This window comes from Ambystoma mexicanum, chromosome 12 (assembly GCF_040938575.1).
Source record: "Ambystoma mexicanum isolate Mex_15411 chromosome 12, UKY_AmexF1_1, whole genome shotgun sequence".
In the NCBI taxonomy this organism is placed as follows: domain Eukaryota; kingdom Metazoa; phylum Chordata; class Amphibia; order Caudata; family Ambystomatidae; genus Ambystoma; species Ambystoma mexicanum.
The window spans coordinates 35,337,768-35,364,788 of record NC_090936.1 but is presented as its reverse complement, the minus strand read 5'-3'; the positions used below and the strand labels follow the sequence as shown (position 1 = coordinate 35,364,788).

The 27,021-nt window shown below is 45.0% G+C and overlaps 1 long non-coding RNA gene across 1 annotated transcript in view; it reads left to right on the top strand.

Moving 5' to 3' along the window:
• LOC138513226 (uncharacterized) overlaps positions 1-27,021 on the top strand; it is a 127,221-nt gene that overhangs the window by 543 nt on the left and 99,657 nt on the right. The window lies entirely within an intron of this gene.

Below are 27,021 nucleotides of genomic sequence, written 5' to 3'. Positions count from 1 at the left end.
ACTTACAGGGAAACTCCTGCTGGACGCAAGGTACAAACCTTACTGTCTTTGAATATTGTTTTCTCGATATACATTGTGGGGTTAACCTTGACTTTCCTTTGCAGGCCAGCAGAATCCTGTGGCGTCCATCCATCCATCCACCTTTGGGTCAATAGACTTCTCAGGTGGTTTTCTTATAGCGCTGAGAGGTACATTGGCAGAAAGAACTTGTCGGCTACACGACGGGTTCAACTGCCGGAACAGAACTCCACCTAGGAATTACCAGACTTGGGTCTCTAGGTACAACAGCTGCAGACCCCACCTCTGGACATACCAGCCCACGTAGGGTGACAAATGCTGCACTGACGAGTGATGGATGGTAGGTTTGGAATAAATCACAACCACAGGTATTGTTCTGGGGAACCCATCCAGCCATCATTTCTCAGCTTCCTTTGCGATGGCACAAGAGCAAAGACCATCAGACGTGTTCCCAACTCAAAAGGGGCAGTCCAGTCTCAACTGCTAGGTCACATGACATCCCCTTTGCAAAAGGTCACAAGGATCCCTAGAGCAATGCCTGCATTGTTGGGTCTCATTTGTAAGTCGCAGCTTGGGTCACCAGGCACACAGGCTAGGGACCCAGGTCTGGCTACACCACGCTGATGATGCCCAGCGAGTCTGGAGCGTGCCCAGGTGGCCCCTTCCCCCTTCTGTAACCATGCTCTTCAGGGCTGTCCAGAGCAGTGCCATAAGTGTTTGATTCATTCAAAACCTTCCAGCCATCAACCTTCGGTCTTGCCGAGATTGGAGATAATATTCATAAACTTCGGTCCAACCGGGAAAATATCTCCCCACCCCCTCCCCCAAATAAGCTCTGTGGTATTATTGAATATTCCCATTTACTTAAATAGGATTCTGCTTTCAAGCTTCAGGGCCATTCAAGGTTTAGTGACAAGTACCCTACAACAACCCTATTATTTTATGAGATGGATTCAAAGGTTGGGGTCTATTTAACCTAATCACATTTGATCACATTTATTACACCTTTTGTTCGGTCTAAAATGCTGGGGGGAGAGCCCCGGCAAGCACCAACCCCACGTCCCCTCAACCTAATCTATACCCTTACGCACCCCCATATATATATTTTATTACATTTGACCAAAAAAAAGTCTAAAGAATTCGATCAAATGATTTAGGGCAAATGTTTTAGGTCAATTATGCTATTACCGATTCAAATCCACACGGGTCTCTTTACAGGTTTCCGCGGCATACCGCGTCCATCATCATTTTAGATCTGAAATTTCTCTATCAATTTTACCACCTCGGATTTGCGGGTCCACAAATAGGGATCTTCATCGGCGGAAATGTCCAGTTTTCCTTCTTTTCGCAAAAGTCCCGGGCATCAGAGTCTAAAGTTGACGTAAGGCGAGAGAGGTTGGGAAAAAGATGAACTTCCATGCAGCTGGCACTGGATGAACCCATCCTATGTGATCTGACGCCAACTGACCAATGCAGAGAAACCTCAGGGGTTTCCGCAATGTTCCGCTCAACCTACGCCACCTGCGTACACGCGCATCCCGTGCAGCGCGCATGAGCAAGAACGCGCCCACCACCTTCAATTTTCAGATGTTAAGTGAAGTGAGTTTGAAAGGAATATACAATGAGAGGAAACTCAATTTCCGCATGATTTACAGGTGCGGCATTATAACCTATGGAGTGATAATTAGATGAAGTGTTATTAGAAAAAACGCAGAATATAGCACCTTTCATAGTTGTCCCAGCCTGGTTGATTGCTCCTTACACTGTCGCATGATGTACTTGCATTTTACAGAACCTGTGCACCGCTGCAGCTGCCATTTTGCACAGGGGATAAGAACTGCCCTGGAGGAACTATGTATTGTTTCAATGTATCTTTGTGCCAGCCAACCTTTTGTCCCTGCCCGTGTGCTGTAACCGGTTGCACGGCACTGGTGCAAAGTTTGTTTAATCAGGGCTTTGATGTAGCATGTTTGTAGAGAAGTGGCTGTTGCTGAAACCAACAGTGCCCGCCCAACCCTGATGCATCCCTCTGCAAGGCATACACACAAACAGCTTGTCCCTCTGTCCCCTCTAGGCCACCATAACCCCACCGGTTACTGGTAGCGACCAAAGCGCTAAGAGGCTGTGCACTAGCAAGACCCACTGGTGTGCAGTGTGCATAAGGGGGGCATGCATCGCATTTGTTAAAGAAAGATACAGCAGTGATATTATAGGTATTGAACATGCAATTGGCCATTTAAAATAAAGTTCTGTGGCCTGAATTATGTCTTGCAGTTATAGACATATTGAACTCTGCCCTTGATGAGCTCATAAATCATCTTGTCGCGCTTTAATCGGCTGAGGCAAGACAATGCGGGCAAGATATACCCAAGGACGCCAGTACTCAATCCTCCCTTTCCCACTGTGACTCTGCTTAGTATCTCTTATAAAGCAAAGCAGTAGCTCACTGCATTTTCAAGTCTGATGTTTGGTAGCGAGGTTGAGCAGCAAGGCTGATACTGATAAAGAGTTGACAGGAGTAGGTTTGGCCAAACGCTTTATCACTTCAAGTGGCATTGTACTCAGGGTTGACGAAAGATCCTGAATATTTTGCAGCTGAGTTTGTTTGTTTACCTTCTTTTTTATTTATGCTCCGAGTGGGAGTGGGGGCACCCACAGGAAAGCAAAGTGTTTTTTTCCCCTGATTTTATTGGGCCTGCAGGGAAGGGTAGTTTACTGCAGTAACAGCAAAGGGTTGTATTTCTTGTTAAGACTCTGCAGGAGAAGGGAGATGCCCGCCATTCTTAAATGCTTGGGTATTTGAGGGTCAGGCGCAGGGTAGTGCAACATTTTCTTTGTAAAACGCCTGTCTGGGCACAGGCTGCCCCTTCACATAGCATAGTGTCATCTTTTTAAATAATCAATTCTTAAAGATGCCCCCATCCCCGGTTCACTTTACTTCAGGTGCCTACTTGTCCTGCAGTAGACATAGTAGAAAGACTGCGTTCTGAAAGAACAGACCAACTATGCCAGAATATCGTCTTTCTACTATGTCATCTATATGGAGGATTTAAGGCATGACGTTGAAAGGAAGGGGACCAGCAGCTCAGGCAGGCTGGTTTTCAAAAATGGTACTGCCCTGCATGCTCTCCACTGCGGCTTAATCAACAATCGAAAGCTGCATTCTGGTGGGTAACCCCAAACTGTCTGTGGTTTCTTGGTGTAGCTCCAGAAGTCACAACTCACCAGCAAATCTTTGCAGAGCACCCCAGGATTCAGGTGACGCAGGTCATTGTCAAAGGGGTTCACCCAGGCTGACAGGTGAGGTGAAGTTGCATAGTACGACAGAAAACAGGGCAACATGAAATTCTATGACAAGACAGGAGGCTCACATTATGCATTACAATCTTTACTCTGAAACCACAGCAGCAAAGAAAAAACTTTTACAAACAAAAAAGTTGTAAAGAACAGAACTAAATAGAGTTCAATGGCAATGTATGGGAGCTCCCCAATCCATCATGGAGGACAGGTCATGCCCTGCAGGCGACCAATGAGCAGGGACCCTTCCCCATATAAGTCCATTACTCCAATCCCAACCCCTCTTTCTTTGCTGCTGACACCACAGTTAAGTACACTCCTTTCAGTTTGTGCCTTACATGTTGTCAGTAGAAGTTAAACCTTAATTGGTTATATTATGGGAAAAATATTGTATGCTTGTAGCATTTCTTTGTGATACATTTAAGATATATATTAGTCCTTTATATTTTAAAGTACTGTTTGTTTAACTTTCCAACGCTCTCCGCCGCGCTGGTTTGCCTCTGGGCATTATGTTTAAGTGTGTACTGTTTTCTTTATCCCGTGCACTGGTCTGAATGGAAGCTTTCTTTATGTAAAGATTTATTTACTAACAGAAGCTAATGCTTTGTGCAGGTGTGCGCGCGCGCGCGAGCAGTCTTGTGTTTATTTATGGTGTACGGCTGGACTGAAGCTGATAAACTTTTAAATTCGGAACGTGTTGGGGTAAATAATTACAATTTTATTTTCCATACCGCCCAACCATGCAAATCCCAGAGGGGTTTCTCAAAAGGAATCCGGGTTGCCTGTTCACCCTAGTTATGCGAGACCACTTGAGACAGCCCAGTCCGCATTTTTCCACTTTAACAAGATTATATGTAATTTTAATTACTTTTGAATATGAATGTTTATGTATATATATATTTAAAAATTGATATTTTATTTTGTGTTTATATTGATATTTCAACTTATATTAACACTGGTTCACCTACTGCAGAGCCTCATACACTGCCAATTCTGCAGTTTTTATTTTATTGTTTATTTATTTACTTATTTCTTAAGTTAGGTGATTTGCCTTCACTGAGGTGCCATCTGTTCGGTTTCAGATTTAGCCTGAATTCTATTGCGAGGTTACCCCCTCGTGTACTGCAGATTATCACGCCCTGCTCGGGCGAGCAGTTGGAGGTGCACTTGCTCAGTGTTTCCTACCTTAAACTTGACAGTTTTCTTTTGTTTGGGGGCTGCTGGTGGCAGATGTCATTATCTTCCCTGGAAAGGTGCAGTCACCTGCTCGGTGGCAAGGTTGGCTGTGTTTTCTGCGAGGGATCCCCTCGTATACTGCTGGGTCCACGCCCTGCTAGGGTGAGCAGTTTGAGGTACACTTGCTCAGTGTTTCCTCCCTTAAAGTCGGCAACTTGGGTAATTACCTTAACTGGCATGCACCATAACCTGCTCGGTTTCAGGCTCTGCCTGAGTTCTAATGCGAGGTTACCCCCTCGTATACTGCGGATTATCACGCCCTGCTCGGGCGAGCAGTTGGAGATGCACTTGCTCAGTGTATTACTCCCTTAAGGTCGGCAGCTTTGTTTAAGTGCTGCATATGGCTGACGCCATTGTTTGTTCTGGTAGGCGTGCAGTAACCGTCGGTTTCAGGCTTCGCCTGGTTTATACTGCGAGGTGCTCCCTCGTGTACTATTAGTTGCCACACCCTGCTGGGGTGAGCAGTTGAGGTGCACTTGCTCAGTGTACGCTTTTGATAAACAATATGTTTAAGTGTTGACTGGAGCACATTTGCGTTTTTCAGAATTGTCAGTGGCCCGGATAGCTCAGTGAGTATCAGCTTATATAAGGGCCTGGGGTTCGGACCCCTGTGAGGGCGTAACCCCTCTTCGTTGGATATATTATATATTATATATATTATATATTATTTATTTATTAAGTACTTTGAAGAAAAGAGAGTGTGGAAGTGGTTGTAAACAGACCCATATGGAGGGGTTGTACCTTCCTCTCTAACCATCTCTCTGGTATTATCCTTCGTCTTTTAGTTAAAAATTCTGTTGCCCTTTACCTTAGTTAGTTCAGGACAACTCAGTCCTTTCCTTAGGTTTGCTTCCCCGACCTCAATTGCTCCACCCAATACCCGTACTGATTAAGCTACAGTATTTTCTCTCAACATGAGGAGAAAAAAGTGTCTCTAGTGAGGTCTGCAGGGCTTAAGGCTCTTTAGTGGGGACATGTTTTTCTCCCCTACTTTTGTTCCATTGGACATTCATTATTCTATTGGATTTTGGTGGAGACAGGGTCAGCTCGAGGGTAACTGTTCAGTTTTTGTTGCATGACAAGTTGAGCAACCATGTTTTACTTGGATGGAATGTTGGGAAACACTTGATGGAAACACTTGATGGTATCTGATAGATGAGTTGCCAAGTAATAACTTTATGGCGCCTGCCCCATGGTTTTCCTCCCAAAGCTTGGCCTATGGTTCAGCTTGCTGTCTAATAGTATATTGCAACTTCTCCTCTGCTCGAGGAGTACAAGTAGGCTGCTGTACCCTCATGAGCGTTACTTAACCTCTTTATACATATATATTTTTCTATAGTGCACCAAATAGAGTGCTGTTTTCATATCTGTGCTGAACCTACTGATGCAGGTTCCTAAATTTGGAAAGGTCTAAATCTGTCTTTTATCCGGCTGAGATCGATAAGTAAACACCTCTCGTATACCTGAGGGTTCGTCGTACTGTATAAGTACTGGTTTGCTATGGACAAGGTGCTTAGTTTTTCATTCCCTGATTCCTTTAGTGGCCAGTTGGCCTCACATGAATACAGTGATTCAGTCCTCAGGGTTTGAGGGGACAGTGGTCCCAGTTTCTTTCTCAACCTTACATTTACAGGGCATTGTTAATTATCCAGAGTCCTTTCCCCCTCATTCCCTTTCCCCCCATCCTTGGGGGGGATTGCATCATATTATTACACCTATGGGGGTAACACCCGATGGTTTTCTGTTTTCCTTTTTTTTTACAGGATTTCTGACGCGTGACCAGTGCAGACTCGCACTGAGCATTTCCCTCCCGTCAGTTACTTTCCTTTCTGCTAATATCTGGTATTTCAAGAAGTTAAGCTGATCCTGTCCACGGTCAGGGGTTGGTTAGAGGTGCTATAGTGTATTTATTTCTCTTAAGGGTGTAAAGCTGTGCTTTAATGGGGTCCTCAGGGGAGCTTTCTTCTGGGTTGCAAGGTTTCCCTTGGATAAGTGGGGGAGGTTTCTCCTCTTTTGGGAGGACTCAATATCCTTTGGTGGGATAGAGGGGTCTGGGAGTGATACTAATTCCCCATCCATGTTCTCATGACCCTCTGTTGATGTGTTCTAGCGTCTCTATACATTCACTATCAGAAGGTGTCTGCCGCTACGATTCCCAGAGGACTGGGATATTTATATTTAGTTACTGACGTGGTTCTCATAGTCGCCTGCATGGCAGGTGGTCCTTTGGGTTCTTTCACAAGAGTTTGTTTTTACAGTAAGGTGCCAGCTCAAGGTGCTGTGAGCTTCAAGGATCTGCAAGTTGGCTGAAATATTTGCTGGACCTATTCTGGTGTACAACTTCAGTTTAACTGTTTAGTGATTAGTTCTTTGCAGTTTACAGTCTTGCTAAGACTTTGGAATTTTGGTGTCCTCCTTCGGTTAGTTTTGATCCTCTAGGGGGTTTATCTCCAGGGAGGAGGGATCAAGGTTCAAACACCGGGCATATCTACAAGGGGGTTTACATATCACTATAATGGTGGCGATTGGATGTCAGATACATTTTTTCTCCTTGCCAAGTTTTCCCTCTTAAGGATCAGGTTTGTTAATATCTGCCTTTTGTCATGTAGCAGAGTCCTTCTGCAAGAGTTAGGGAGGTCTGAAGGTCTCCGTGTTGGCGGTTTGATGGGTTTAGCTTCTCAGGTGGGGCTCCTCTCTTCCATTCTGTTTCTGCCTCCAGAAGACATCCCTCCTTAGTAGACACATATGTCTGAAGACAATTGTGGGTTCATTCTATTGCTTTTCCGCTCTGCTCAGGATGGGTCGTCCTATTACAAAATGTACTCCCATTTTACCTTTTGAAGATTTGTCTTTCCATCTTGGTTCCCAGTGTAGTTCTGCGACATGCCCTATTTCTAATGCGATATCTTCCTTTAAACCATGGGATGGAACCTACAAGACTTTCACCCCTATGGGGTACTTTTCTTTATCTCCAGGAGAGCTAGGTGCTTATTTTCTTTGGTTTGCTTTTTACGTTCCCAAAAAGGGTATGAATTTAAGTGTTTTAAATGTTTTTTGGACAACAGAGGTGTTTATTTCAGATGAGTTTTGTCCTAACCTATTAGTATAGGAGAACTGTGTTCAATGTTTTCCCCTCTTTTAACCAGTTGGTTTTGGTGGCTGGTAAGGAACACAGGAATTGACACATTTTCCTGTTTTCTTGCAGTGGATTGGTCTATGCCTTATAAGACAGTTTTTCGGGCATCCTAGTCTTGGGCAATTCTCTTGCGGTCAGCTGATTATTTAATGAAAACATTTAAGGTTTCCTTTCCTATTATTTTATTATTCATTATATTGGCTCTATTATGGATCATGTTGTACTAATGAGATGCAGGGGCTTTGAACTTGCATAATATGAGCCTCCTGTCTTGTCATAGAATGACTAATCCCCCACACTAACGTGAGATGGGGGTTTAGATTCTATTAAAGACAAGGAGGCGATTATTATCCCACCCTCCCACCCTGGATATGATATGATGTCAATTGTGATATGCATGTACATAGGTGGTTCAAGTGAAAACATTCTTTGGTTTGTTGTTCTGCCCAACCACCCACCCTTCTTGCTTGTTGTTTTTTACAGCTATGGTTTAAGGTCCTGATCAGGAGTGTGGCTCGCAGTTACAAGTTATGGAGTGCGTGGTACGAGAGCTTCACTGGATTGGCCTTCATCATTTATCGTCTGATCTGTGCAGTGGACGTCTGGTTCAAGACAGCTACAGAAAGAGGGGTTGGAATTGGAGTAATGGACTTATATGGGGAAGGGTCCCTGCTCATTGGTCGCCTGCAGGGCATGACCTGTCCTCCATGATGGATTGGGGAGCTCCCATACATTGCCATTGAACTCTATTTAGTTCTGTTCTTTACAACTTTTTTGTTTGTAAAAGTTTTTTCTTTGCTGCTGTGGTTTCAGAGTAAAGATTGTAATGCATAATAATCGCCTCCTTGTCTTTAATAGAATCTAAACCCCCATCTCACGTTAGTGTGGGGGATTAGTCATTGTTTCGGAATATCCGGAAAAGGGTATTTACTTTAAAGAAAAAGGTTTTTGTAACTGTAAAAACAAGACGCTCCAAATTAGACAGAATGATGAAACCAATCAAAAAATCTTTACGCGCAATATTGAGTTGTGACCGCAAGGCAGTAAAGTGCATACGATAAAATGAGGACCAACGGCGACTCTAAACAAATAGGACCAATTGCTGTAATAGATGTTGATGGAAAAGTCTGTCTTTCTTTTTCTGAGCTTAATTCGGCAATAGTACCGTCAAAGCAGAAACATTACATACAAAACAGTATCAACATTTAAAAGCACAAATATAGAATAGTATTGCATGCATAAGCCCAATAGTATTGCATGCATAAGCATAAGCCCATGGCTTCCACTGTGCCTTGGATGCCCTTTGTCTTAACAATTGGCTTTAAGTATTTAGCTCCAAGTGCTTTGTTTTGGGAGCAGAGTAGCAGGAAGCAGAGTGCAGACGCATACAGTGCCCCACAGGCCGGGCATTCAGGCCGATCCAACACCCAATCTCATGCACCAGAATTGGATGTGCTTTAACCACGTCGTTGAACAGCCACCATCCAATGCCAAATTGTTGGTCAGCAACTCTCAAAACATCTGTAATCCCGGTGCTATCCATACCCGGACCCTGAAAAGAAATGGTATAGTGGATATGTGATGTCCAATCGGTCTTGACTCACACTGCGTGTGCAATATTGCATTGGGGGTGCTTCCAGGTTGCAATAGAAGAGATTTTAGGAAGGCATTTTCGGCCACACTTATGGAGCCAATTTCTGCACCATATATTGAGGCTGGTATAGCTTGTATGTTATACAACTCTAAGGCTGGAGTCAAGGCACCCCTCCCATGTAGGTGGAATAATGCCCACTCTGTACATCCTGAAGGTCAGCCCAGCTTTTGTAGCCTGCTCGCCCCGGGTTCCATTCTCAGAAAAGCATAGGCCCAGGTAGTTGTAGTTATTGACCTGCTCCAGCTTTGTTCCTTCGATTTCTACACTGACCTTAACATGCTTAGCCGTCCTGTGTCTAAAGACCAACTTTTGGTTTTAGATTTGTTTATTTTTAGGTGCAGTTGGCTGAATTTCTTCACAAAGGCAGCCATGATGTGCTTAACGCCCAGAGGGCTAGTTGACAGCAATACCGCGTCATCTGCGAAGAACAAGGCACGGAAGCACAAATTACCCATCTTCCGGGGGGTCCATAGCATTGATCATCAATTCCTCTATCAGCCTGTTGATGTAGATACAGAAGAGGAGCGGGGCCAATACGCAGCACTGCCTTACTCCACGCTGCACCTGAAAGATCTCCGTATTTTCTCCACTTAGCCCCCATCTCACCACAGCCCTGTTATTATGATATAAGGCCTGGATTAGCAGTAGCAGTCCAGCCGGGATGTTTTATCCTTTTAGCGTCTCCCAAAGCTGAGATCATGGGACTGATTCAAAGGCCGTTTTAGGGTCAGCAGTTATAATGCGCTTAATACCCAGAGGTTTCTAAGTGCAGACCCGGGGGTCAAACCTGTGATGCTTTGTGTCGTCTTGCTTCCAAGGTGAGCACATTGCCCCTGAGCTATCCTCCCGAGATCCCTGATGCAGCATATACCTTGGTGTTATTCAGAACAGTGTATTTGCTGACAATAAGATTTAGCCTAAGACACTGCTCAAGTGTCCCCATTCCTTGTTTAAAGCCTACCTGTAGCGGTCTGATGATGCCTTTACTCCCCACCCATTCTTGCAGGTGGCCTAGAATTGCCTTAGCATACAGTATTCCCACCCCATCCAATAAGTAGATGGGGCGGTAATTCTCTGGGGAGTCCCTATTTCCCTTCTTAAATATCAGGACAATTATGGCCTCCCGCCACATCATAGGTACCACCCCCGACTGCGCAACTGCATTGAAAACCCTAGCCAGAACCGGGCCCCATATAGACACATTGTTTTTATATTGGAAAGTCATTTGAATGTTAGTTCTCTCTGTACCAACAGCTTGTACTTCAAGTTGGTGTTTCTTGATGCTCTTTCTTGGACTATTTGCAATTGTGAAGGATTCCAGTCGGGCGTCACACACCAGACCAGGACCTTCGCCCTTAGCCTTAGATGTAGCGCGCGATTAGAATGCTTTTTCTTTAATTTCAACTCATTCGAATTGAGCCGATACCCGACTTGTCTCACACCCCCTTTTACAAATACCCCGGGTCACAATGGACCATGTACCTGGCCGGTGGGTGGTAGCACAATATATATTTATTTTAATTTCAAAGAAATCACACCATTTGTTATGTTGGACAGCAATCACCAATGGGGTGATAATCACAATGCAAACCACTGAAATACACTTGGTTAACCTTCTACAAGAACATATCCAAAACACAAATGAATAGGAGCACTTTTTCAATTAGAATAGATAGCACCTGAGTTAAGGTTTCCCCCTGCAACGTTCCCTCAACCCACAATTAATCGATTTCTGAGTGGATAGAAAGAAGCAGCAGGTAGTCAGGGTTATTAGGCAAAAACTGATTTTAAACCCTTTGCAATGGCCTAAAATGACACTCAGAGTTTAACAAATAATTAATTATATGTGTAATTAAATAATGATGTACATATGTTTTACTACAGTATCAGGGATGCTATACGACTAGCAACTATAAGGCAAGGTATCCCCAAAGGCATACAGTTCACAAATCAGATCGAAATTGAAAACACAATGCAGTCAAATCACACATGGAAAAGTTGCATTTGACACATTTGCAGTTTTAAATGTCAAAACGTTTTTCTTTTTAAATGGGTGAAAAACACTGAATCGGAATGCGGGTTTTGGGCTGGGGCATAGATGCACATCACAGGGACAATATAGAAGTGAAAGGAGGGCTATTGCTGAAGAACTGGATAAGATTTTCAAGATAAACGGAGGGTCGGTTTTGGGAAAATAATGCCGTTTAAGGGAGGAAATCGGGTTTGAAAGAAAAAGGACAAGTTTTACTTAAACTAGATTATTCAGACTAAATTGTTAAAGAAAGACACGGTACGATCCCTGGTTAATTTGCAACTTAACCCTTTCACCCCGCTTTGAGATCTTTGTGGGAATTAATTTAAATTATTCCAAATATTGCTAAGGAGTTACAAGATGACGTAAATGAAAGAATTTTGCTAACACTAGAAAAGCAAGATGCACAGAGAATTCTAACAGTCTTAAAAAGGTTACCAAGGCAAGGATAGGATTACTTAGAGAGTAGAACAAAGACACAGTATCAAGATGGGGTAGACTATGTGTGGCTATGGAATGGGGAAATACTCACAATCCACACTTGAGTTTGGATTTGGACAGCCAACCATATTCTGGACTCAAAAGGTTCTGGTCACCGGATAGTGGGCACACACCCCTAACAGCAAACAGCTGGGCAAATCTGGTCTCTGGATGATGGCAAGGATATAGCGGGAATGCAGGTAGTGGGCAAGAAGCCGGTCTGGTCACTGGATGCTTCCTAAAAGTATACCACAGCTTTTCCCCTTTGTTATTGGGATTTTAGTGGAATTTCTGGATCAATGGCCTTGCTGGGATAGGGTCAGCAATGCTCTGGCCTTGCTGGGATAGGATCAGCTATGCTTTGCCCTTGCAGTAGAGTCTGAAATCTTGCAAAGGTGGATCTGGAATGTCAGGACACGCAGGCTCTGGAAATTCAGGAGAGACTGTGTCCAGAGTTCGGTCAGGCTCCCTTATTTATAAGGCCTGGTAACATCATAGAATTATATGGTGGGGCAGGCTTAAGCTAGGCACGCCTCTAACAACTGGATTGGCCAGGGGTGATTGTTACCGCCTTGCTGTCAGCTGGTTGGATTTTTACGGACATGACATCAGCTTTGTGATGAGGCTTTAGTGTCAGGAACTGAGATCCATGTAGACTAGAATACCTCCGTCCCCAACTACCAGTCAGAGAGATATTAATATACTCCCTGACCGGTCGTTGAGGCCACAGGTGGTGGCAGGAACAGGAATCTCCAGAATCCAGATGACTGTGAGGGAAATAACAGGTACAGAAAGTTAACCAAAAACCAACCTTATCACCAAGCTCTAAGAAGGAATACTTAAAGTGTCCTACCAGTTGATGTTAGCTGTTCCCTCAAGAAGTCGAGAAGAGGCTAATGTAATAGTACCCAAAAGGCTACTTACACCAGACAACCATGGGAGGCCACCACAAGTACAAGAGGAATGGGGATAGCTGGAAGGGAGACAGGGATAGGGCCAGAAAGGGTTCCAGGCAGGGGATGGAATCAAAGTTCAATGGCCAAGGGTTCCAATAACCAAAAGGGGAGATCCAACAGTAATCCGAGTTCGTAGTCCAAGGTCAGAGCAGTTCAGAGTATCAGTTCAGGATAAAGGCGCCAAATCCAAAGGGTAATCCAAGCGGAAGTCCAAAGAGCATAAACCAAGGTCCAGAATCCAAGAAAAATACCAGAAGCAAGGACAAACGCCACACGCTGCAGGAAAAACAGCTGAGAGGCGTATTGCGGCGTGTCGGGTATTAATTTATACTTCCTGGTATCAGTCACGTGGGCGCATAGGTAACGTGCATAAAGAAACACGTGGTCTTAGTTGATGGCAGTGACTGGAGGGTGAAGGATCACATGACGCGGAAGCGGGCAGTGAAGGGAGAAGGTCCCGCCCCCAAACACATGATTGCCTCCTTCGTCCCACGGCAATTGCATGGACCGGCCGGCGTGCCCGCCGTAATTGCCATGACACCTGCCAGGACCGGAGCGGCCAGCGCCGCCAACCCAGACCCCCCCCAAGAGCATCTGGGATGTGAACGTGACCCCATTCGGAAGCGGGGCGGGGCAAGTGAAGGCAACTTGGTATGTGGTGGCAAGTGCATGACATTTAGAATGCCTAGATCATCCCACAGTTACTTTAGCTAAAATCCAGTTTTGACATAAATGGCACATTTTTACAGTTGTGGCATCTTAACAGATTACATATTTTATGCAGAGCATGGCAGTCCCACCCTCATTTCTGTAGGACTTTGTTACGCCCGTCTAATAGTTTTTCATGATTTTCAGTGGTAAATATTCAACCTAAAATTCTATAACTTTATACATGGGTATAGATTATCATAAGGCACGTAAGTATTGAATTTCACAGTGGCATCATGTGCACTTTCCAAAGACTGTAAAATTCTCTGCCATTTCTGTTCCCAATATGGCAGTGAAGGCTACCACGTCTTAAATTAAAACCCACAAAATTACATTTAAACTGTTAACTTTTTACATTCCTGCAAAGTCCTGTTGCAAAGATAAAAGTCTTACAAGTTTATTAATAAAATAATCGTTAGAGCCAAAATGGTCAGAATTGTTCACCATATAAGGGCATAGTTCCAAGGCTACTCTTCAGTTGGCTTTGAAGCTCCCAGTAAAGGTTGTGAGGACGTGTGATTTCCTATATCACACCTAAGTGTCCCAGAATTTCTATTGTAAGAGGCATCAGCCCACACAAAAGTCTGATGAATATATGCTGTTTAGTGCTTTTGCTCCATTCAAAGTTTCTGAAGGTAGCAATTATCACGCATGTGGCCCAGCTCTCCCTTGTGGCTTCTCTTGGGGGTAGGGCAATGCTGTTATCAGCACCCAAATGTCCCTTGGGCCATGGCAGAAACCTGTTTAGCTAGTTTCAGACTGCAGCCAAAGTCTTTTTTTATTTCATTTAATTTTGTTCTGAATCAAAATCAAGCCTGTTGAAATAACACATCCCATATATGTTTCCCAGCAAACCCCCTTCACATTGCTAGGCCAAGGCAGGGCCTTCTTTCAACATAACACTTTTAAGAAAGGCATTTTTCCTTATTTGCAAAAGCGCATTTTAAACATGTGGTGAAGTCTGCTGGGCAGACCATTTCAAAGGTTTTCTCTTCCTTTTGAATTCCCCACATGGTTTTGCAGTCATAGTCAGTTTCTTTTATACAGCCATTTGTTTAAAACACAGATACACTGAAATTGACATAGGCCCAGAAAGCCAAAGCCTCTTTGAAGCATTGATTTTTGACGCCCAAAAGTAAAGCGTTTTCCTGTGAGGCTGAAGTAAAGCTTCTGTTGATTTCCCAGTTCTGGCCTGACATGACCTGTCATTCAGGGATAGTGCTCTCTTCTGCTGTAGCACAATCTGGATATGGGTGGGCATGGCAGGGTCTCACTGATAAAAGTAGTATGATGATGAACAGATGAAAATAGTGTCAGGGCAGCATCTTTTTTCATGTAAAATATTCCCTTTTCAATGGGAACTTTTTAGCAAACAGTAGAGCAGCACTGTTTTTCAATTCACTTTTGGTGCACACAAGAACACACACTGGCACCTTTCTCAGTGTGCTCCCTGTTCCAACTCGCCCAATAGGTGTTTGGCAAGATGGTGCAGCCATCCTTTTGTCGCTGCAAAAACGCAGTTTTGATGCAATGGTGCTCCAAGGAGCCACCGCAGCCCTTTTGCTGTTGACTGCAGAAGCGCAGTTTGGTTATGGATGTGAATTCTGCTGAGTGGGTAAATATATCCCACAAATACCCCCCGCCCCCAACTCCTCTGAGATTCCTTGTCGGGAGAGTATGGCAAAGTGTGGGATTCATCGGTAGGGCAAAGCGGGGTTCATCAGGTGGAGTCCTTCTTCCATCATGGAGCGGTTCGCCACGATCCTCCCGTTCTCTCTTGTTGGAGTGGGGAGCAACATCCATAGCTTCCCCTTAGTTCTTTCTTTGTGGTGTGGAGCGACAGCCCCAGCTTTTCCTCTGGCCTTTCCTTTCCAGGTCCCCGGGGAAGTCCTCCTTGGTCTTGGAGAGCGGAAACAGTACAAATCTAGTGAATAAATAAGAACCGGTTACTACATTTTCCCACTTACTGCCTTCCAGGATGGTTGACAGCAGTGGGACACACGTGCATTCAATAATGGCTGTATTTAGACAATAAAGACAAATAAATGATCACTCACAAGACACATATAACTATGGATTTGACTAGAATTTTGGGGAACACCTTTCACCCTGACAATGAAGAAAAATACTCCCTGTTAAATAATTATACCTATAAACCTACCTGTTCCCTTTTGGTTCTTCTTTTTCTGGTTCTCATTCTCCAGATGTCTCCTCTATTTGGTCTTCTCTTGGCTCCTCGATAAGCTGCAAAGTGTGCGTAGGGTGACAACTTTTTAACTGATTAATATGGACCCATTTCTCTTCTGTCAGTTCTCCTTTGGGGATGCAGATTCTATAGGCGACAGGTAAAATTTTATCTACAATTTAAAAAGGACCGCGCCAGCTCGGTAAATACTTTCGCTCCTTGGTCTGGTTCCTTTTCAAATTGTACAAGTAGACCCGGTCTCCTAATTGGTATTCCTTTTTGGTTGTTTTTAAGTCATATTGATCTTCATCCCTTTTTTTTCCAGATTTCGCTGAGCGTACGCAAAAGCATGTTGAAGGTGTTTTCTTAGATTCTCAACATACTCTTGAGTTGTGAACGCGTTTATCAGTGTCTCTTCTTGTGTTCTGTAGAGCAGATGCTGAGGTAGCACCATCCTTCGCCCAGTCATTAGCTCAAATGGAGACATCTTGGTTGCAGAAGAAGGTGTAGATCTGGTGGCCATCAGGACAAGTTGTAATCGGATGTCCCAACTTTGCCCAGAGTCTGCCACAAACTTTTTTAGAATGCTCACAATTGTTTTGTTGTACCTCTGAACTCCCCCACTAGAGGACAGACAGTATGCAATGTGAAGTTTCATTTTTACCCCAAGTATCTCACACATCTTTGTCATCACTTCGCTGGTGAAGTGACTACCTCGGTCTGACTTAGTCCTTTGGGGTAGGCCAAAATGCGAGATGATGTGGTTGATCATCAGGGCAGCTGCTGTTGCTGCCTTGCAATGTGGGCCGGGAGACATTCCACCCATTTGGTAAACAAGCATGTTACTGTTAACATGTACTTGTTCGCCCTAGAGGAGTGAATCACGGGCCCGATGAAATCTACTTGTAAATCTGACCAAGGCAGTGTCATTCCCCTCTTCTGCAGGGGAGCTCAGTGTGTGAGTGAAGTTGGCTGAAATTGTGCACACACAAGACACCCCTTCAAATATTGATGGAGGTCCTGCCCCATGTGTGGCCAGTATGCAACCTCCTGCAAGATTTCTAAAGTAGTGTGAAACCCCTGAAGACCGGCTGTGGCCGCCTCATGGGCGTGACTAAGCATCAGGCTTCAGAATGAGGTAGGTACCACCTACTGGTCACAGCCAGAGATGGATCTCCTTACCAACAAACCGTCTTGGATTCGGAACGTTTTGGGACACTTCATCAACACTCGGAGGTCCTCTTACCCAATGTAATTGGTATCCATCAGAGAAAATGTTCTCAGGGTCCTCAATGTGTTGATAAAATTTCCCAATAATTGGATCCCCTGTTTGTGCCGTGATTAAATCAGCATCTGAGGTCTCCTTACTCCACTGGGCAGTTGAGAGTTCATTGTGAGCATTTGTCTGGGACCTAGTGATAGCAGTGACCTGGATTTCCCCCAACAGCGACTCGATCTCAAGGAGATCCCTCTGGATGGCTGCGGTTATGGCCAGCTGATCAGCTAGGTAATTTCCAGTTTTGTCTGGCCCCTCTATCCTGGAATGACCCATGATCTTCTTCCAATAGATGGTCATCCCATTAGAGGTGACCAGATCATCAATATGTTGGATTAGCTTGCCATGTTTGAGAGGTTTGTTATTAACACACAGCATGCCTCTGGTTTTCCAATTAACCAGGTGCTCCACTAACCCGTTCCGGACATAATCTGAGTCATTGATTATGACCTGTTCGTGGAGTTGGTGTTGGACGGCAGTGCGGATGGCCTGATGAACTGCCATCAACTGTGCCACCTGCCTACTGCGCGGAACGATTTTTTACCCAGTGGAGGATTCCGGGGAATCATTCACCCAGGCATTCCCAACGCCGGACACCAGTTCCTTTTCCTCATTGTTGTCAACATGGTAGGAGCACACATCCACATAAACTGTGGGTATTCCCTCGCACTTGTCTTCTTCATAGACTTTGTGCGGGGAATTCAGGTACGCCTCCATGTTGTCCTGGGTTTTATTACTTTCATCCACGAGACAGATTTCTCGGGCACAATCATGCAAGTCAGCCAGACCTTGCGTGAGGGCACGCTTCTTGTTTTGGCCATATCTGACTTCCACCGGAAAGCCTTGCATTGACAGAATCCAGGAAGTAATTCTGGAATTACTCACATTTACAGCCCGTATTCTGTCTCTTTGGAAGTATTGCAAAGGCTGGTGTGGAGTCTCCACTATGATGTATTCCCCTGGATTAACGGGCAGTAATTTTTAAATGCCCACACCGTTGCCCCTAGTGCCTCCGCACAATTGTTGACTTTTTCCTCAATGGAGGATAAAGTCTTGCTTGCGTAGGAGTTGACTTTATTGACCTTGTCATGCTTTTGATATAATACTGCTGCCAAGCATGTATTCGAGAACCCTGTCTCCAAGAACACCTTGTTTTTGACAGGGTAAGCAAGACAAGGCGCTTGTAAGAGACTTCTTTTGAGTTGTTTTACTGCCTCGGCTTGTTCTGGACCCCACTCCCACTTGACACCCACCCCTTCAACAGATGGATCAGGGGTCTTGTGATCTCTGCGTAATCCTCAATGAACTTCCTACTGTAATTAGTCAGTCCAAGGAGGCTTCTTAGCTCACACAGAGTTGTGGGGTCTTTTAGTTATAGGAGTGCTTCCACTTTCTTCTCCTGGGGACAGAGACCCTCCGAAGTTATTTCATGTCCCAAGAAGTTGACACGGGTCCTGCACCACTGTGCCTTTTGAAAGGACAGTTTTTCTCCGGCAACCCTCAACTGGGTCAGAACATAACGGATTTCCGCTAAGTGTTCCTCCACAGTTGCGCTTTTTATCAAGACATCATCCACATAGGCCAGGTTACCCCTTTCACCCAAGTCGGGCATGGCCTTATGTAGGAAGATGTTGAATTTGTTGCCGGAGTTTATGAATCTGAAGGAAGTCCGGGTCCACGTGTACTGCTGCCCCCGAAGGTAAAGGCCAGCTTGTATTGGTCCTCCCTCCTGACGGGCACGGTCCAGTACCCATTTGTCAGGTCAATGGCAGTGTATACTTTTGACCCCTGGTTCTGGGCCAGCCTCTGGTCAATGTAGGGGAGAGGCTATTGGGACATGTGGACCCGTTTATTTAGCTCCCTAAGGTCTGCGCAGAGTCTCCATTGACCATTTGGTTTTAAAATCCCCGGCACCGGATTATTAAAGGTGCTGTGGACTGGACGAATTATCCCAAGGGACTCCAGGTTTTTGATGATTTCTGTCAGGGACTCCATGGATGCGAGAGGCAAGCAATATTGCCTCACAAACAGAGGAGTCATTTCAGAGTCCGTGGGAATTGTTGTAGTATGGTTTTCAGTGCGACCACAGTCGTACAAGTCCACAGCAAAGAGATCTTGAAAATCTAAGAACACCTGTTTCAACTTTTGCTTTTGTTCCAAAGTCTCACAGGCATCAGCTAGGTTGACCCGCTCTTCAACCATTTGCCTGAAGCCTGGAAAGACTTCTGTTTTTGCTATCTCAGCGGCCTCCTCCACCTGGGTGGAGAGGTCTCTGGTTAGAGTATTGACCTGGACAGAGGGTTTCAGGCAGCAGAGGCAGTCATTGGGGACCTGGAATATCACCTCATCCTACTTGATGTCACAGGTCACCTCTCCCACAGCAATTTGTTTAAAACACAGATCCACTGAAAGTGACATAGGCCCAGAGAGCCAGGGCCTCTTTGAAGCATTGATTTTTGACATTTTGTATCCCAAAAGTAAAGCATTTTCCTGTGCGGCTGAAGTAAAGCTTCTGTTGATTTCCCAGTTTTGTCCTGACATAGCCTGTCATTCAGGGATAGTGCTCTCTTCTGCTGTAGCACAATCTGGATCTGGGTGGGCATGGCAGGGTCTCACTGATAAAAAGTAGTTTGATGATGAACAGATGAAAATAACGTCACAGCAGCATCCTTTTTCATGTAAAATATTCCCTTTTCAATGGGAACATTTTAGTAAACAGCAGAGCAGCACTGTTTTTCAATTTGCTTCTTTTGGTGCACACAAGAACACACACACTGGCACCTTTCTCGGTGTGCTCTCTGTTCCAACTCGCCCAATAGGTGTTTGGCAAGATGGTGCAGCCATCCTTTTGTCGCTGAAAAAGGCAGTTTTGATGGAATGGTGCTCCAAGGAGCCAGCGCATCCCTTTTGCTGTTGACTGCAGAAGCGCAGCTTGGTTATGGATGGGAATTCCACGGAGTGGGTAAATATATCCCACACAAGCTCAAATCTCTTATCAGTGAAGAGTGAGGAAAGGTTGCTCTTTCAGTGCTTCTCAGGTCCCACTGCAGGAAATAGAGCCTTGCAGATGCCAATGCATTAAAAGGTTGGGTGCTAAAGGCTTTCATGGACCACCTCAGAGGACTATAAGTACCAGACCCACACAGTGCTCTCAAAGTAATTGTTAGAATGCATGAAAAGTGCAGTAATGACAACTTTCCAAGCGAAAAACCCACTTGAGACTTACCCAAGGTTGCACCAAGGGTGCCTGAAGGCACTGCATGACACAGTGGTGATGTATAGTTTGGGCTTTGAGTCTGGTGCAGCAGAGGTGAGATGCAGCACTCCTGGTTTTACTCGGTGCACTTGCATTTTGTCTCCTGGCAGAAGGTGAGGCTGCCAGAAACCCACTATATCAGAGCAAGTAGAGCAGCGAGGACTGAGAAGGAAACCAACTATACCATGAATGTAAAATGGCTGCCAAAGGTTTTTATGGACTCAATTCAAGCCATCATGTGACGGAAAGGAAGCATTGGGAACCCTGCGAAAGACACTGAGACCAAACCCCCAAAGCAGGTTGGCGGGATAAAAGGTATAAGAAAAGAGGCCTATTACAGATAACCATGAAAGCGCGCTGCATGCCTTAAATACCAAATGATAATTTTACCCAAACTGCTATACTTTTTTGTCAACATCCCCATATGGCCGGGATGATCCTTCTTTAATAGACTTAGATCCATGGTGGTAACTTTTCTCTGGAATGGTAAAACTCCAAGGATAGGGTGGGAAAAAATGACCGAACCATATTCTTCAGGTGGCAAAGCGACACCTGATTTTGAATTATACTACTACGCCCCCAAGCCCAACTAACGAAGTATTGGTATGACGAAACCGAGGGCCCCCCCATGCGTGGATAGAACTCACCTGTCAAGGATGGCACTCTGTCAAGAGTGGCATAGGGCCCCCAGGTAGGGTTTGGGTGGCTGTGTTGATGTAAGGTGACAGATAAGAGCACACGCAGCAGGAAACTCATCAAGAAAGAAAAGTAGGCAACTGTAGTTGTGAACAGAAAGGGGCAGGAAATACAAAGATACAAACAAACTGGATTCCCTCTTGGGGTGTATGCAGATATGGAAAAAAGAGTGTTCCACGGACCTTTGGAAACTCCAGCCTTCTGCAGGGATTACTATTACAGAGGCCCACTCTGTCTGCTCATGGCTGGGAACAACAGCTGTGGGTGTCTGTTAAACAGAAAACGTGACAAGGGAAGGGGCAGAGGTTGCCTGCCGGAAACCAACAGTCAAGCTCTGTACAAAGGATCAACATAAGACACAAGAGAGACAAGAACAGACATAACCAGGGACAAGGAATTCTAAGAGAAATCTAGCAGAAGGGAATGAAGGAAGAAACAGTACAATAGAAATGGGTAAACTAAATGGGAGGACAGAGGAGTCAAGAAGAGAAGGACAGGGATCAAGAACAAGGGGTTGCAAACAAGGAAGAGAGCAAGGGAGCACCAGTCAGGAAAGAGGGGAGCTGCAAACAAGGAAGCAGGGCTGCAGTACCAAATGGTACAAGGTACAGAAAAACTGTAGTGGATTGCAGAGGACTGTAGTAGGCTGTTAGGCAGAGAGTCCAGAGGAGCAGGACTGAGAGCTGTAGTAGGCGGCAGACAGAGAGCCCAGAGGAGTAGGGCAGCAAGGAGCGAGCCCAAAAGAACAGGGCGTAGAGGCAGAGAGACCCGAGGGTTAGGGCTGAAAGCAGAAGAGAGTAGCAGGCTGCAAGGCAGGGAGCCCAGGGGAGCAGAGCAGCAAGGAGCGAGCTCAGAGGAGCAGAGCAGCGAGGCAGGGAGCCCGGAAGGCGATGGCTGTAGGCAGCAGGGTGTAGCAGGCTGCAAGGCAGGAAGCCCAGAGGAGCAGGGCTGTGAGGCAGGGAGCCCAAAAGGCTAGGGCTGTAGGCAGCAGGGTGTAGCAGGCTGCAAGGCAGGAAGCCCAGAGGAGCAGGGCTGTGAGGCAGGGAGCCCAAAAGGCTAGGGCTGTAGGCAGCAGGGTGTAACAGGCTGCAAGGCAGGAAGCCCAGCGGAGCAGGGCTGTGAGGCAGGGAGCCCAAAAGGCTAGGGCTGTAGGCAGCAGGGTGTAGCAGGCTGCAAGGCAGGAAGCCCAGAAAGAGCACTGGAACAAAAGCAGGAAAATGCAGCAGCAGGAACAGCATACTAATTCGAGACAAAAGGCAAAAAGGGTCTGGGAGGACTCTTGGTGCAAGAGACTGAGCTCCTGCAGGCAGCTGCTTAAATACCGCTGTGCCCTGTACTGAGGCAGGCTAATTGGCAGCACCTGGAGCAGCACACCTGAATACAATCTGCCTCCTCCCTCTCTGGTGCTGAGATGGTGGAAGCAGCACTGATCCCTAGGGCTTCTGGGGATTGTGGTTCCAATGCTGATGAATGGGAATGGCCAGGAATTGATAGCTGTAGCAAGGTGCATTGTGGTACATGTAGTTAGTTGAGTTATATAAGAAGGCACCAAAGTCACGCAAATGGGAATTAAGTACCAAAGTGTGAATAGGGGTTGTTCCAAGAGTATTCTGAAGATAAATGAATAACAAATAGTCCATGATGGTTGCCAATGTGTGCGCCCATGATGCAGGCATGACATCACCACACACCCCACGAATATACAGTCTGTAACCTTTGATACACAGTATAGAGATACATGTGAGTATAACCTGGTAAGCTGTACGGTTGGAGCGTGGAGAGCTATATTTAAAAGATTGGGAGTGGAAAGCCCTTACAACCCAGAGGTTTCCCTCTGGAACTACCCGGGTATACCACCTACACATGATAGCAGCCTACAGGAGGCTTGGGACCCCAATCAGGAAATGAAAATAGGTGACATGTTCATTAACGGGAAATGTGCGACCTTGCAGGACGTTCTGGGAGCATTGGGTGGGGGACCACTTAAGACACTCCTGTACTATCGCATGAGATCAGCATTTCAGAAATACTGGCCACTCTTCCCAGATGAGCCCCCTGTGCATCCATGTACACAGCTAGTAACGACCAGAGATGGCCTGGGGATATCCGGACTATATGGTGCGGTTCAAACACACTTGTCAAAAAGACAAGTGGGAAAGGGATCTACAGGCCTCCATCGATGATAGAACCTGGGACAGATATTGTTCACTTACCAAAAAGGTATCTTTGAATGCTGGCTTGCGCCTAATGCAGTTTAAAATTTTGAACAGGCTACACTACACTCCAGCCAAAATAGCCAAGTTTACTCCGAATGGGTCCACAGAATGTCCTAAATGCAGAGCAGCACCTCAGGCGGGTGCACTCCACATGTATTGGGAGTGTCCGATGGTGGCGGACTTCTGGAGGGAGGTGGCGGATATGCTGGGAGACATCACACAGATCCCCCCTATGCTAACCCCACAGAAAAACCTGTTTGGAGATATAGGCAAGTGCTCCGAAAAAGTCAGGAGACTAGTCAACGTTTCATGTGCAGTGGCCAAAAACTGCATTTTGCAGCATTGGAAAAGTAGTACACCACCCAGCATGAAACACTTCATTTGGGAACTGACGTATGTAAATGAAACCGAGGAGAAATTTGTCCTTACCCGCCCATCTGCAAGCAGGCCTAAAGACATATGGGTCCCCTTCAGAATGTACTTATGTGACATGATTTCAGAAGATGACGAAACTATGTAATCTTTAACACTTGAATGAGATGTACATCATAATTTTCCTTTTTATTTTTCCTTTCCTTTTTTTGATTGTTATACTGTGTGAGATATGTGATGGTGCTGTGTATTCCTGTGACCACTAATAAAAAAGAGTTTTTTTCACCGCAAGGAGGGAACTTGATCAGGAACCAGTCGGATGTTAGTAGTTGGGGGTAGGGTGTACTCTGAAACGGAACCACTAACGCCGAACTACTTGACACAGCAAGAACTCATGTTACTGGGCAGAGAACAGTAACCTCCCAGACTGTGTGTAAACTGGGTCGTGGGGGAGTGACGAGAGTGTGCAGAACATATTTGGAAGGTTGACATGTGTTCGCTGTTGAAGAAGACCACCACACTGCGTTATCTTCTGCTTGGTCCAGCTGAGCAAGAGCAAAGATTCCAAGCAAATACTGGCTAATAGTGCCTGGGGTTTGCATGCATTCTTGATTGGCTAATTAATCTTACTCTTACTTAGCCACACTTGGGACATAACTAAGAACAGGATATCCGAGATCAAACAATCCAGGCGGGCTTCACTGTGTTTTCCAGTGGTAGCTGTTTTTCCCCGGGTGCCACATGTATGCATCTCTCTTCACCATAGGAGCCTTCTTCAGTCTCCAGTTTATATTCTCAGGAGGATAGCTCCACAAGTTAAGCAATCATCTCAGATATAGAGCCAGCCTGATCTCCAACATTTCTAATTCCAGATCCTCCTTTTTATCCTGATGGGAATACAAAAAGTACCATTAAATTGGATATAGCAACACCTTGTATTGCAGTGCTTTGAAGTGTGAGACAGCCGCATGGAGTGCTGTATTGAAACATGGCATCCTCGTTAGTATTAATATTATTATTACTACTTAAAAGAGAGATATAATTGATTAGATCCCTGGCGACAGGCTGATGCTTTAGAATGAATGCCCACATCTACCTTGGCTGCTTCTTCAAACAAAACCTAGTCGCCTTCATTGCACCACCCTGTTCAATTGGAGCCTTCAGTAAACTGGCACAACTCCTTCCCTCTGCTAAGAAGTTCCTCCCAAATATAACAGTCTCAGCTCCCCTAATAGGGACCCACGGTCCCATGTAAGGAGCGAAAGCATTACACACCCCTAAAAAGAGACCTCCAAGTAATAGTTACCATTTGGATCTGTGTTTACATTCCTTTGGGATGGAAGTGCCTTGAGAACGGACCCTCACCATTACATCCAGCGTCTGACAGGTCTCGCTCGCACAGTAGGGTGGGGCGGAGGGCAATTTGATTCTGTTTCAAATCTACCTTGGAAATACCTACCAAGAAACTCAGATCCTTCTGGACAGGGTTTGTGTGAGAGCGTAGTTCTAGGTGCGACACCTCCTAGTGCATAGTGGGTTCTGGTGGTGCCTTGAACGATCTTTGTGTGGATCTTATAAACCCACACCCATTTTATAGCTTGTGATGGCACGTTTCGCAATAGGTTTGTTTGAAGGGTGAGGGGCCTTTTTTAATGTTTTATACAGTTTCTTCAGCAGCGTCAAAGTTGTTAGCCTCTGGAAAATTCCTCTTCCTGTGGGAAGTCCACCTTAAAGGTGACTACAGAGTTGCAGTCACACTTGAGGGAGAAGTTGACCCCTGTTCTTTGCTTGGTTTATTGAACATTTTTTCAGTGTGTTTTTTAAAATCCCCTATAAGCTGGCCAAAACAGATTTATGTATGTTTGGTCCGATCAAGCAAGGACCAAAATCCCAAAACAGGGATTAGATTGGTTAATATCAGAATTAATATTTAGGTTTGGCTGAAATCTTGGGTGCTCAAACCCTGAAAGGTAAAATGTAAAAAAAAACAGGAAACTGTAGCCCAACTGGTGCATGCCGTAACCAAAGGAGGGACTCTTTTCAGTAATAAAAATGTTGCACACGGTTGAAGGTGCTGCATGAACCTTTCCAGATATCCTATACATAGCAAACCTCAAATATAAGTTTTGCTAAGTTCCATCCAGGGAGTGTATTTCGTAACACTGCTATTAATAATGTATTTCAGATTAATTAATTGTAATTATTCTAAATAAATGGTTATAAGGAAGGCGTGAATTTTGTGTCAAATGCCATGGTTTCGGCAGATTGGAATCCCTGAAAACAGCGTTCTTTTATTATTTGTTTTGCTTTATTTGATTTAAGTGCATTGCAATTTTTACAAAACCGTATACACAATCACCAACGCTCGTTGTCTCTTTCCTTAGTCAACATTTCTATCATCACATCCAGGGGTCCCTATGGTTTCAAATTTCAGCCTCAGGTTTAAGGTGCTTAATTAAGTCGGTGCGTACACCTTCCTTATGAATCTAACCATTGCGATGAGACAGGACGTCTTTAGACCACTCATCAGGGCTGACCATCTCTGTTCGTCATCCAGGGTCTGTAAGGAGTGGAAAAGAGGTATTAGTAGCTGTTGGCGCAGATCAGTCAGGCCACGACAGCTTATCACCACATGTTTGATGGATTGCACCACGGTTGAGTTCATACAGAATCTACAGCTGTTTGACTGACTAAGCCCTTTTATTGCCAGTATTTCATTGGTTTGAATTAAATTGAGGCAGATTCTCGTGAAGGTAGCCCTGTATGAACGGTCAGGGAATTTTAAAAGGTAAGGTTGAACCTTGTTAAGCTTTAAGGGGATCTGTGGTACATCTTTAACCAGTTTCGAGGCATTAGCTTTCTCCAAAGTTCTGATCCAGTCAAAGCGAAAATGTTTTTTCATCACGTTCATCAGGTTAGCGATTAGGTCCTCTACTGTGAAACCCAATTCGTCCATAATAACCTTGGGGTTATTTATCCATTTAACAAGCATTGGAGATGATTCATTCTTTATTTCACAGTTGATTATACTGAGGGGGAGCGAGTCCTTTGATGTGATTATTTTCCGAAGCAGGGCAAGCCTTTTCCAATTGACAACTGCCTGGATTGATGTCAAAGTTAATTCTCTGTGGATCACTTCAATTTGGGTTGAATTTGGCAGGTTTAGAATCTTTTTCCAGGTGATAGATTCCAATCGTCCCCAAATTTCAACAGGAATGTCCAAGATACCTTCCACTTCATATGTTAGAGAAGGGAGAACTTTTCCTTTATAGTAGTTTAGAGCTGCCACTAATGAAAATGGACCATATTTAGCATCCATAATTTTAGCTTGGCTAGCTAACTGCTTGGCTTTCGTCAGAAGATCTTCAAGAAGTGGGGTCTCGGCTGAGCTGTTCCTCGTAATGATTCCCAAGTATTTAAAAGTCTCAACTTTTTTAATTGGATTTGAGTCTACAGTCCATACGAAAGGATCTTTCCTTTGATTTCCTCGATGGAAGCTCTTT